This window comes from Plectrocnemia conspersa, unplaced genomic scaffold, assembly GCF_051122295.1.
Source record: "Plectrocnemia conspersa isolate PC_06_02 unplaced genomic scaffold, ASM5112229v1 ptg000003l, whole genome shotgun sequence".
NCBI lineage: Eukaryota > Metazoa > Arthropoda > Insecta > Trichoptera > Polycentropodidae > Plectrocnemia > Plectrocnemia conspersa.
This window is the reverse complement of record NW_028277167.1, coordinates 11,127,207-11,141,468: the sequence shown is the minus strand read 5'-3', so window position 1 is coordinate 11,141,468 and position 14,262 is coordinate 11,127,207. Positions and strand designations below refer to the sequence as shown.

Below are 14,262 nucleotides of genomic sequence, written 5' to 3'. Positions count from 1 at the left end.
CAGAATTAATATATTATTCAAAAACTACCCATGGATCTTTGGTTAAAAACAGGAAATTTGACGAAAGAAAGGCCAAATAAAAAAAATTACATATTTCATACAAAAAGTGAAATTCAAATGGAATTGGTCAAAATCCAGTGCAACATGGTGTTAAAATAAAAATAAAATTAAGTTGGTATTTCAAGTTTTTATTTGTACAAACCAGAACATTTTATTTAAATGCATAAGTTTGCAGAAAAAATATTAGGGATGTTTGGTAGTATAAGCCCACGTGAACAATTAAAATCCTGGGTTCGCATCCCTTATGGACCTAACGTTTTTTTATGTTTTATCGTGTCTTGGAAATCGACTCTAGTAATTATTATATATAATAGTTATAATTCCGATAAATTTATAAAAATACAACTAATTGATGCTGGGCTGTCAATAAATAACTAAAAGTTATTTATCCGATCATTAACAGGTAAAAGAGATTTTTTAATTAAGAAATTGTATTTAACTATATTTTAGGATATATTTTAATATGATACATAGAAATAGTATTTATTCAAAATTTGTCTACCATAATTTTCATCATATTTTTACAATTATTTTAAATACACACGACCATATTCATTTAAACATATTTATATATAATACATATTTTTGGCAAGCTTGTTGAGAAACTAAATGACTCGTGTTAGAGAAGCGTTCTCGAGTGCTGAAAGCAACTAAAAGCCACGAAAGAATCGACGGATTGTCGACATCGCCCTTCATCAACATTAAAAAGTGCTTCATTAAATACACGCAACGTAGAAATTACACTTAAGCACTAGGAGACAAATACGAATACGATCTGTACTCCCTCTTGTGGATATACCTGAGAAAGTTCCTCTGAATCTCTTGAACAAAAATAACTACCTCTCTTAAATAAAATTCCAGACAATAAAGCAAAATTCGACAACGCTACAAACTAAGGCATCGTACTATTTTCGACACCTGTTCAAAAGTCACTCAAAGTCTACGAATAAATCTGTTAAGGTTAAAAGTGTTGTAATTTAAAACACTTCTCTCTAATTAGTGTTTCTCATTACTAAAGATAAACATGTACATAATATAAAATACGTTTTATACACAATGTATTTATATTATTTCAGTAAATGGAAAAACTTTTTACTAATTTAATTTACAACCATTTGGATCAATATTTATGCATATAAACTATATTATAGTTAACAATTAAAATATAAATGAACGTTAGTTGTTTGTGTTCATCGTATGTGCATGTGTCTGCCGTGCAATTAGCCAAGATTGTGGTAACCAACCCCTTTGGAGGTGAAAACCGGCAGATATTTGCGCGTAAGTAGCACAATTTAATAAATAGTATAAATAGATTGATTAATATAATATATAAATAGTATAAGATAGAAATAATTAGTATTGTTACATAAAAAAAAAATGGCCGATAGCGGCGTGAATATAGCGGGCGTAATTACGCCAGAAAATAGAATAAAAGAAATGGATGAATTAAAAACAAAATTAAATGTATTATTATCAAATGGTAATATACTATCAAAAGAAAAAAAAACCATTATAACTAATACATTTGATATAATGTATAAACATTTATTAGATGTATTAAAAACTAATAGGGACGATGTAAATAATAAAAATGAAAATAATAACTCAATATTTGAGTTATTAAATGAAGTTAGAAAAGATGTTTATAATATAAAGGATAAACTAAATTTAAATAACAATATTATTAAAAATAAAATGCAAAAGAAACATTATTCGGAAATTGTAAAAAAAGGAAAAGATATTGCGATAATTATACCTAAAAATTTGCAAAATATAGAGCAGACAAAAAAGGATTGCAAAAATTTAATTAAACCAACAGAATTAGAAGTTGGAATACAAAATATAAGACCAATAAGCAAAGGAGGTATAATAATTACATGTGATAGTAAAGAAGATGCATCGAAAATTACGACAGATGCAGTAAAAAAACTAGGAGATAAATATAATATAAAAGTAGGAAATTTAAAGAAACCAAAAATAAAAATAATTGGAATTTCTGAAGAATTAAAATATGATCAACTAAAAAAGTGTATAATGAAACAAAACACATGTGTAGAAGAAAACAAATGTTATTTAGAAGTAAAACATATTAAAAAAAAACAAATTTAATAAGTATGATGCTATTATTGAAGTAGATGTTACGACATTTAAAAATATAATGGATGTAGGCAAATTAAATATTGAATGGGATAGGTGTAAAGTATATGAAGACATATTCATATACCGTTGTTATAACTGTTATGGTTATAATCACAAAGCCAGTGAATGTAAAAATAAAAAAAATTGTATAAAATGTGGTTCGGAAGAACATTTAATAAATCAATGCAACAAAAAAGAAAACTGTGTGAATTGCTGTAGAGCAAATAAATTACTAAATCTTAATTTGAATGTGGAACACAACTCCATGGATAGAAATTGTTCAATTTATAAAAGATACGAGCAAAATTACTATAATAAAATACAATATAATATAGTATAGCAATTAAAAAAATCAAGTTCATATGGGAAACAAGAATCAGTAACTGGGATATTAATCAATGCACAAGGTTATTTAAAACATAAAGAGGAAATAGAATTAATTACTGAAAAGGAATATCCAATATTTTTAGGGTTAACTGAAACCCATATCACAAATGACATTGAAGAATTTGAACTAAATATTGGCAATTATAATATAATTAGATGTGATTCTAATTCCAGACATACAGGAGGTGTTATACTGTATATTAGAAATGATATAAAATTCAATACTATATTTAAAAATAATCAAGATAAGACATACTGGTCTATCACAGTTAAGATTTTTATTGAAAAAATTCCCATAATATTATGTATAGCATACAGATCTCCAAATAGTAATCCGAATATATTCATAGAATTTATAAATAATATTGCAGAATGGAGTTTTGATCAAATTTTGGATACTGTTTTAATTGGAGATTGGAATTTTAATTGGAACAAATGTGAAGATTTTTACACAGCAAAATTAGAAAAAATATCAAATATATTTGGTTTAAGACAATGTGTCAAAGAAAATACAAGGACTAATAATAGATCGAGCACATTAATAGATTTAGTATTTACCAACAACAAAAAAATTTATTGTGAAGTAAAATCAACTCCAAGAATAACTGACCATTCAATTGTATATATTTATATAGAAAAACATAATGAACTTAAGTTTAAAAAAACAAAAAAAATTGATATAATTAAAAAAATTAATTTTAATAAATTAAGATTAGAATTACAAAAATGTGACTGGAATGTAGATAATATGGATGTTAATAGGATATGGAACAAAATTTATAAGAATATAGTAGATTGTAAAACAAAAAGTCAATATAATTTTAAAAAGGAATATCGTTACAACCCAAAACCGTGGTTTAATGATGATGTTAAAAATGCTATAAAGAAAAGAGATGAGTCATACAAAATTTTTCAAATATTAAAAACAGAACAAATAGAATATAAAGTCTTTAATGAAAAATGGAAAACATACACACAATGTAGAAATATGGCAGTCAAAGTATTAAGAATGGCTAAAAAGAAATGGTATGAAAAATTGATAGATGAAATACAAAATGATCCAAATAAGATGTGGAAATCAATAAAACAATTAATTAATCCAACTCAGAAAAACGACATAATAAAAATGGAAATTAATGGAAATATATATCAAGATCCTTATATAATGGCAGAAAAGATGAATACATATTACATTGAGAGCATAGAAGAAATTGTAAATTCAATACCAAGGATTAGTAATTTAGTACAATATAATAATAAAACATTAATTGTAAAATTTAGTAAATTTAAATCAGTATCATTAGATGAAATTCATAACATAATATGTAAATTTAAAAAAGGAACTAGTACTGATGAACTAGATATAAATATAATTAAAGAAACATGGGAAATAATAGGAACTAAATTAAATTATTTAATAAATAAAGCACTCTCATTAGGAGAAATGCCTGAAAATTTAAAGATTGCTACTATTGTACCTATACCTAAAATAAAAAATAGTAAAAAAGTTGAAGAAATGAGACCAATCAACATGCTACCGTGTATAGAAAAAATAATAGAAGAAGTAGTAATCAAACAATTAAAGGAATTTATTACTTCTCAAAACATAATATGTGAACAACAATCGGGATTCAGAGAAAAGCATTCCACTGAAACTGCATTACAAGTAGTGATAAATGATTGGCTGTTGGCTAAGGATACAAACAAAATCATTGGAGCAGTTTTCTTGGATTTCAAGAGAGCCTTCGAAACAATAGACAGAGAAATAATGTTGAAGAAATTGGAGAGTATAGGTATAAGTGATATAGTTTTGAGATGGTTTAATAATTACTTATATAAAAGAAAACAAAAAGTTAAGATAAATAATGTATGTTCTGAAGAGAGGTTAGTGTATTATGGAGTACCACAAGGGTCTAAATTGGGACCATTGTTGTTTGTTTTATATATAAATGATATAGTTAATAACGTAAGAAAATGTAAAGTTCATCTATTTGCGGATGACACATTGATCTATTGCATGGGTGATAACATTGAAGAAGTTGTGAGTAATTTGAATGATGAATTAGGTGTGTTAGAGATATGGTTAAAGAATAATGTACTTAAATTAAATGAGAATAAAACTAAATGTATGTTTATTAATTATAAAAATGTGTTAGATGATAGTACCAAAATAGTAATAAATAACTCTAATATAGAAATAGTGGATAATATAAAATATTTAGGAGTAATTGTTGATACAAAATTAAACTTTAAAGAACATTGTAATTACATATTAAAAAAAATTAGTAGAAAAATAGGTTTATTATCTAGATTAAGAAATATATTAAGTATAAATACAAAAAAATTAATTTACAATAGTATAATATTGCCCCATTTTAATTATTGTGCAACACTATTAAATATGTTGAATAAATTAGATAAACAAATGTTGCAAAAATTACAAAATAGGGCAATGAGAGTAATCTTAAATAAAAATAGATTAACTAATTGTAAAAGTATGATTGATAGATTAGAATGGTTGAATGTTCAAGAAATATTGAGTATGAATGTTTTAGTATTTATATATAAGTTAGAAAATAATATGTTACCACACTATTTTAATAAGTATTTAATAAGAAATAAAGATGTACATAAATATAATACTAGAAATAGAGAAAATTTAAAGATAATTAAGTATAAGAAAACGAGTACGGCTAGGGGAATTATGTACGGAGGTTTTAATTTATATAATAGTCTTCCAAGAGAAATCCGAAACAGCAAAAATATAACGGGTTTTATAAATGGAATAAAAAAACACCTTCGTACATATAGAAATAAAATATTATAATATTAAGTCTTTATTATTGTATATTTTTTCTTTCTGTTATGTATTTTTTATATATTTTTATATATGTTTACTAAATTTGTTAGATGTAAAGATTAGCTATTAAGCTAAAAAAATTAATAAAATAAAATAAAAATAATAAAGAGTGGTAAAGGAGTACATATAGGTAGTAAATATATTAGACATCGTATATACGGATTTTGAGATGGCTTTGGCAAGGTTTGTCATGGGTTATTATTAAAAAAAAATTGTAGGACCTCGGTTACTTGGATAATTTAATTCGGCTATTCTCAAGTTATTTGAGCGATCGTAGAAAGTTTGAAACCTATGGAGGCCGATTGTCGAAAGAGTATTTGCCTCCTTCGGGGGTTCCTCGAGGGTCAACCTTTGCTCTTCACGTTATTTTTTAATGACATAAATACGGATGTTTTAAAATTATATAAATGTATTCTCCTTCTCTCTACATAATGAGTTAGATTCAGATTATTTCTACGATCTCAGAGGTAACATTTTGGCTAGAGAAATTTCCACTAAAGATCTCGGAATCACTTTGAAAAGCAAGCGGAGATTTTTTATGTAGGTAAACGACGTCTTTGATAAATATTCCAAGACATTACAATAAAAACATAAAAACAGTTTCTCATTAAACGCATAATTTAAAACAGTGTTTTCGGAAATCCCTGGCTCTTTTTATACTACCTGCTCTGAAGGTAGCTGTGAATTTAACGACTTTTAAACATTATCTCTAATATATAGAGTAAAATGTAACAATGTGACATTTCATGATGCGATTTCGATCAACCACCTTCACATTAAATATTGATAAAGAAAACGAATCCGCATTTGTGCGTACAATCTAAAACTTTTTCAGGTCATGAGCCTATAAGGGCTGCGGTCCTGAATTGCGGCCCTGCGGTACTTTAAAAACCTAGAATCTTTTGCAATATAAACATATATTAAATATTGATTTTAAACTTAAGCAATGTTTAACTATCACGATAGATTAGTGGCATAAGTCTGAATTAGTGATCATTATAATTCCGATCGATTATCACAGATTAGGGTTGCTTGGATGTTTCTAATCTCACTAATAAATATCGTGATAAACAATTGAAATAAAATCAAGCATGTTTATTAAAACAGATTTTACAAATTTACAGACTTTGGTTTCAGTTTTGTATTTCACTACTTTCCTACTTGATTGTGTTTACCCTGTTGTAACGCATTATAACGCCTGTCATTTTGCAACGGAAATGAATAAAATGATTATGGTTTAGTACACAGTGTGTAAGAGAAGCACTGCCAAATATCTAATGGCTGAAAACCCACAATGACGTTCCTCCAGTTAATGTTAATGTATTTTTACACCAAAATCATTTATATTTTGATGAGATATTTAAATTACATTATACAACAGGTATTTAATAACCTATATTTACTGAAAGCAACAACCCAACCGCATGATTAACGCGTTAAAACGCTGCATGTCCGTACATTTGTACTACATGATTTTGATAGTCTAAATATATATGTAAATAATGTATATATTCACTACCTAATATTTTACGATGATAATACGCAGCTGTTACATCATGATAGGAACAGGCGACTTGTCTCTATCACTACGCATATGACACCCTTCCTATATTAGTTTATGCAATCGTGACGATCGATGCCAGAGAAAGCAACTTTTGTGGTATTGAGTCACGACAGTTCTAGACATATCCATGTAGTATATTTAGTTCACATGATTATTCAAAAGAAAGTCTACATCAAAATGAAAATTGCGACATAATTTTTCTTTAAAATACGTATTTTCGCATTTTACTTTATGATAAGATAAATATACGTTATCTAACGGCGTATTATTTGGGTCATTTTCCCGCTAACTATTATCAATCTCTTATTATCGTAGCTAACACACAAAAACGATAATAATAGATTCCGCAAATTTGTTGTTTTTCGCCTGTTTTTTTTCTTCTAAGGTAGCGTTCAATTTTCTCATTACTGAGTTAAAGGCCACCTGGATCATTAATAGTGCCTGGGCCCATTTATTTCAATTTCGTACGATTGCTTTCGTTTTCTTCCTGACGTGTCCGTAAGGAATTGATGGTACAATTAAAAGCGAGTCACGATCCTATTTAGTCCTTAACTAAACTTCGTATGGGACTATGGTAATCTTTTGCGTGCGCTAGACATAGTGAAATTTGCCGTTAATTGAACTACACACATAACTTCTGCGACGGACTGAATTTTCATTAGAGAGTAATTGAAATACACTAATTCGTCTTCGTCGTGAGCAATTCGATCTGTTAGATGAAGCTGAGAGTTGGATAAGAACATATCAAGATATATACATACTTATGTTATACATATATGTACATAGTATTATGAATATAATAATTATTTTCAATCCTGGCGTTGAATAATGCCGGCGTATTATCCTGTGTATTAAATTTCTAGCACTAATGTCTTCAAATCGAACAAAGACAATTATTTGATATTCTGTGGGATATCTTTTTCTTAAAACTCGCGTCAATTACTAACGAATGATAAACTAGACAATAGTGTAAAGGATGGGATCACACAAAACTTTCGTTACGACCAGAAAGAAGGGTTTCACATAAATAACACTCAAGGATTCTCCGGTGCATCGAATGATATTTATGTTGTGAAACGGTCACGGGAAACAATATATCACCGGACGACAAAAAGCACCGTAAGGTCACAATATTCTCTTTGCACAATTCGACTTCGGAGATGTCCATTAAGCAAATGTCATATTCTAAAAGCGTATACATATTTCGTTGTTCTAAGAAGCGAGTGCAACGATTGGCTGGATGATCATCAGCGAGTTTTGCAACCCTTAATACTTAAGGCTGGTCTCCAATGGAGACTTCGAGAGACAGAATCGCCCGCCTGGCCCACCGACAACATACGATCATGGACGCTTACATTCTGAAAGGGACTCCACCATACGAGCAATACTGTTGAGAGGGATCAACCTCCGCAATACTGCCGCTACCACACCAACCAGAACTCTGAGGATCTTCTACTGACATCATCCCTCCGACAGCTTCTCCACCACCGTTCGGAAAATAGCGATCCAGTTTCTACCTGCGTCTTGCTGACTGCGAAGTCACACCCCTTAGGGTTACTAAGCCATAAAATGCTATTTTGTTGATTGTTTTTAAAAGTGAAAATTAATAAATTCAACATCACTGTTAATATAGATGATTTAAATCAGTGATACTCAACCTGCTGCCCGCCAAGATTTTATGTGCGGCGCAACACTCGCAATCGTTACTAAATATTATCAATTTGCCGTGAAAATGTTATATAAAAAAATAACATTTTTCGTCACCACACCACGAAACAAATCATTTTATGACACTTATCCTCGCGTGAAAAATTAACTTTCTTTAAGAAGTCATTACAACTACAACTAAATATTATGACAGTGGCGAATTCACAAGATGTATCAGTGACAAAAGCATCATATAAAATTGGTTACATACTCAGTAAACATATGAAGCCATTTACCGACGTAGAGATTGCAAAGTAATGTTTTAATAACATGTCCATAATATTATTCGATAAATTTAGCAATAAAAATAAAATAGTATGGGATTCTACATGCGTTAGATGCATAGAAAATATTGCAAAATATATTTTTGATCGCATCATTGTAAATATTTTAGTTTGGTTTAAGGATTCAAGTACCGACATTTCAGCAACATTTTTGAAAAATATTGCACTAAACAGAATGTGATTTTTTTTTAATTTTGTGAAGAATTATAGTAAAGGCATATATTATCGATATTGTTAGTGATTTTCTGGAAAATATGAATATTGGTTTGTGTACGCGATGTATATGTTGTTATGAAAACCGTCATAAATATAATGAATTATATCCGAGCATAAGAACTGAACCACGGAAAATTGTCACGAAAAGTCTTTTGTAATGAATGGATAGTAATTATAACGATATTCTTTTACATACCTTAGTACGATGGCTAAGCAGAGGAAATGTCCGGAACGAATTTTTCTTTACTGCAAGAATTAATTTTATTTTTAAAAGAGAGCAATAAAAGAGAGAGTATTGAAGAATGGTGGATGGTGGTGTCTTTTCGTCTTTCTGTATAACATCACAGAAAAACATGGAGATCTCAATCGTAGTTTAGAATGTGAAAATATAATCATTTCGCAAATGGTATATAAATTATTTGGATTTTTATAATTCAATTAATCGCAGAAAATAAACATATATTGTGGAGAAATACAAACCCAAATGCCGAGTAATGTTCCAACTATAATAAAAGCTAAACAAGATCGTATAGACATTTCTCCGGAAAACTATATTATAATTTTAAATTATTTAGCAGCCTTGTCCAAGGAATTTAACAGCAGATTTCAGGATTTAAGAAAAATCAAGAAATGTCTCGTTGCTTGTATAAAATCCTTATCACTTGGAAACGGAAAATAATAAACAATCCGCAACGTTATTTTACGAATTTGTCAAGCTTAAAAACAATACGAATCTGAAAGCAATTTTTAAAGAATAGAGGTGTATGCTGAATTTTGGAAAATAGTTTCCCTAAAAAATACAAGACTGTACAAAATTGTGCACACCTATTGCTCACATTATTCGCCTCAACGCGTATTTGTAAATGATCTTATTCTAAAATGAAAAATGCAAAGAACGCATATATATAATATACAAATAGGCTTACTGATTCTCACCTTCATGATGTATTAAAAGTAACCTGTACCAATCAGGAACCTGATTGTCTAAGATAGCTTAAACTCCGATTCGACAACAGAAATCACGTTAATTTTTCAAGAAACGAACAAATAAATAATTCTGAATATTCCACATACATTTGAATTTTTGTTTATTTATATTAATATATTTATTTGTTTGTTGTCCATGAACGAGTTGGTCTAAAACTGTAGAGCTGTACATATGCAATATGTATGTGTGTGTGAAAAAAAATAATATTAAATAATGTAATAATAATTTTATTATGCAAACATAACAAACATCTGTATTTGGCCCAGAGGGAGAAAAGGTCGAGTATGACTGATTTAAATAAAGTATTTGATTAAACCTAGTCCAATATTTGACTAAGTGTATCATATTAAAAAGGTTCTGAACGAGTTATTAAAATCTGAATCAACAAATAATTATTAAAAAACAAAAATTATTTTAGGGTTAAGATAGCTGAAGAAGATAAACAGGTATTATACAGCAATACACTGTGGAGCATTGAATTGCTAGCTTAATTCATTCCGGAAACATGTTCGTATTTCAAAACACTCGTATATCGGAGCAAATTTCTCCAAAATAAATAATGGATACTTAAGTTGATTAATATAAAACACACGTACTATATTTTTTAGTATATAAATTTATTATAAAATGGTTGTATTTATTAATTATACATATCGAAATCACTGATAGCTTAATGAAATCTTTTTCTTTTCATGAAACTTTAACTGGGAACTTATCTAATGACCAATTGTCGTTCCCACTGCGACGGCGCCAACACGATTTTATTGCTTTTGACGTGAATTTCTGCCTTCTGAGAAGGGATAATTGTTTTTTGCGCATCCTATTGGGCAAAATTCGGTTTAGATGTGCTTCATTCGATTCTCACTCGCTTGATAATCGAGCATTTTCACCGTGAAGGAACGATTTTATTGCTATTGATCTGAACTGGAAGTTCACTATATGGCAACACTGAGCAACAAAGAAAACACGACACATTATCAGATAAATATTATTAGTAGATATTTTTAATAATTTTTAATACATAATTAAAATATTACGCATAAAATATGATTTCAGTAAATACGTCCCAACGGTGTTTTTTTTATATTTATTTGTAGCAACTCGTACCTATTGTTATTTATTGAAGAAATTATTTTGCGATGTTAAAAAAAATATAAAATGCCATTTTTGTTATGAGGTCCGGAATCGTTGTTGTCGCTCTCGGCGGTCCTGGATGCATGATAAGCATTCATAAAAATGGGACAGATTGAGCATTACCAAAGCGCCAAGGCGTCGATAATTCGACCAAGCGGAAACGTGTCACATTATTGACTTATTTCTCTCTTCGGTTTGCAAACCGCTTCCGTGAATCATGGCTCCCGACGGGATACGTCCAAGAGAAATGGCTTGTCTGGAAATAGAAATGTGTCTAGCAAAATAAAAAATGAAAAAGCTGAACGTCTCGAAACGGGGTCCATAATAAATTACATTTCACCGGGAGCGATGCGACCTCCATTCGAAGAAAAGTTTCCACATTTTTCTCCGAGATGTTCTCCTATCTCCAGTTATGTCACTGCATCCTTAAGTGGACGCGTAAATTTTGATGGCATGACCGAAGGGATCTGATCCGATTCTTAAATGAACCACAAATAAGAAATTGCAGTAACAAATAGGCGATCGTTAATTTAACGTTCCTACAGATACTCTTAACGTATTTTTCTTTAGACGCTCATGTGAACCTGTTGCCAAGGCGAATGGAGGTTCGCTCAAAGGGGAAACGTAATTACGCTGGTTCTGCCTGCCTATTTTCTTTAAGTGTGTGATACATAAATGTTTGTTTGTGTTGTACAACGCAACGTACAAGGACTTCGGCAAACTGTAATCTTATCGCTTCATTATTTCGCCACTACAATGATCATTTCTCTTGTTTATCCGACAACATCTAACCGTAATTTATTGAGCAGACATATTTATAGGTCTTTTCCGGATAGACAATATTTCAAAGAAACATCACATGAAGATGTAATTTAGAGCACAAGTTTCAAGATGTTTATAATATGGCGATTTTAACTGTCGAGTATAATTTTGTATGATTCATAAGTTAATATAGGTAAATGCTTTCTATCATAAATGCCTGGGGTTTAAGACACCTTCGTTTGAAACTTATCCAGCAAATATTTTTTTTAGTAATGGATTACATAAAGAGTAACTACTCAAATAAATGAAAAAACAACGTACACAAAGGACAAATATATAAATAAAAAAACTTCTCAAAGGTAAAATATTATATACATATACATATGTACATACATACGAATACAGTGTACTTATAAACGTATATACAATTCTGAAATCATATTTAAGTATTAAGTAAAACTTAAGTTGTACCTTGTTCATAAAATAAACCTATATTTAGTTATGGTAAAGTAGTTGTGGGGGTCGTGTCGCCACATAGCATTAAATATTTTGTTATCAATTTTCAATTTTATTAAAGATAATGATTTATTAAATATTGATATCTCTTCCGCGTGAAACTTTTTTAATCCATTTGGAAGTACGATTAACAATTTTATTTTAAAATGTTAATTTAATGCATTGGTGAATTAATAAGTAGCAAAATCCTTATCGGATTATCTATAAAGTGAGATTAGGATATTAAATCGACAATCTTGATGCTAGAATTGCCTATTGTAGTTTACTGTTTTCAGATATGCAAGGGATAATCTGAAAGTGAATATAATACATAAGGCTTGTACAAATATATGTTTTACCTACGTTTACCTACGTTACAAAAAATATGTGAGCAACACATTTCAGACTGATGACTTAATTGGGCGTTATTAATGAAACATTTGTTAAAAGCCGATGACGCAAATATGCGTCATTATATATTAAGATGAATGATATTGAATAAAAAATTTAGTCTGCGCTTTTTATCTGGGTTTACAAATTTATTTATACAAGCTTGCCATTTTTAAATACTTGACTGCATCATCATCAAACTATTTTGGCCTTCCACTCTTTTTTTGTCCTTGAATGAAGCTGTTTCTACAATATTTTTGACAATATGTTGCACTATATGTCTCGAAACTTTGACATTTTTATAATGGATTATTATTTGGCATCTTTAAAATATTGATATTCTTCCCGTTTTTATATAAAAATGCACAAAAAAACAATTAATTTAAAAAATGAAAAATTATATAAAAAAAAATATTTTTGATTCATTATTTTTTCTTTAATTTTTTTATAATTCCGACTATTAATGAATTACAATTAGCTCTCTACGCGTTGTTGAATAGACAAGGACAGAAACACAATTTTTTTTTTATTTAAAAAAAATGTAATAATTCTTTTGTATCCTCATCTATTGAACAACGCGTGGAGAGCTTTTTTGTGGATTTTTATATAAAAATGGGAAGAAAATCAACATTTTAAGGATGCCAAATAATAATCCATTATAAAAATCAACAAGATACTACAAAAAAGTCAAAGCTTTAAGATAACAAGCAATTAAAAGTTTGGGGTCGACCGGTCCTAAAATGCATTTTTTCGTATAATTTCGAAGAAAGTCCCCTAATCCGTTAAAAACCCGAAGATTTACTGCTCTTTTGTGGTAAATAAATGTGGATTATTCGTCAAGAAGAAAAGATCGTTTGGTAATTAAAAGCCGAGATACTGTGATGTTATTATTCAAATAATGTTACTGAATCAGGTGGTCCAAAACTTTTGCACATTAATGTATATATTAAGTGATTACAAATAGAAATAAGATTATTGATATTAAAAATTGTTTACGACTAAACAATAATGTTGAGATTATTTTAAAAACAAAGTTCATATAGTGTTAAGACGCAAATGTGCGTCATTTAATGACAGCAAAAATTATATAATTTTACGGTATTTTATAATTAGCCTCTAGCAATTACTTTACTATGTGACGGTCTTTCCCAAACTGGGTTTGCGTACGGGCACTTTTCGTAAAAACTGTCATATGTCTGTGTATGTCTATTTAGAAGTATGGTTTTAAATCAACCCACAAACGTTTTGAAGATACATCAAAATATGTTGAAAATAA

The 14,262-nt window shown here is 29.1% G+C and overlaps 1 protein-coding gene across 3 annotated transcripts in view; it reads right to left on the bottom strand.

Annotated features, from left to right (window-relative positions):
• The window catches only part of EcR (Ecdysone receptor), a 431,050-nt gene that overhangs the window by 364,546 nt on the left and 52,242 nt on the right, over window positions 1-14,262 (bottom strand). Inside the window, exon 3 of one of the 3 annotated variants that reach the window (XM_088182127.1) lies at window positions 9,414-9,463. The exons of the other annotated variants lie outside the window; for them this stretch is intronic. The gene's annotated coding sequence lies outside the window, so the exon portion shown is untranslated. The remainder of the gene's footprint in view (window positions 1-9,413; window positions 9,464-14,262) is intronic. 3 annotated transcript variants of the gene reach the window in all.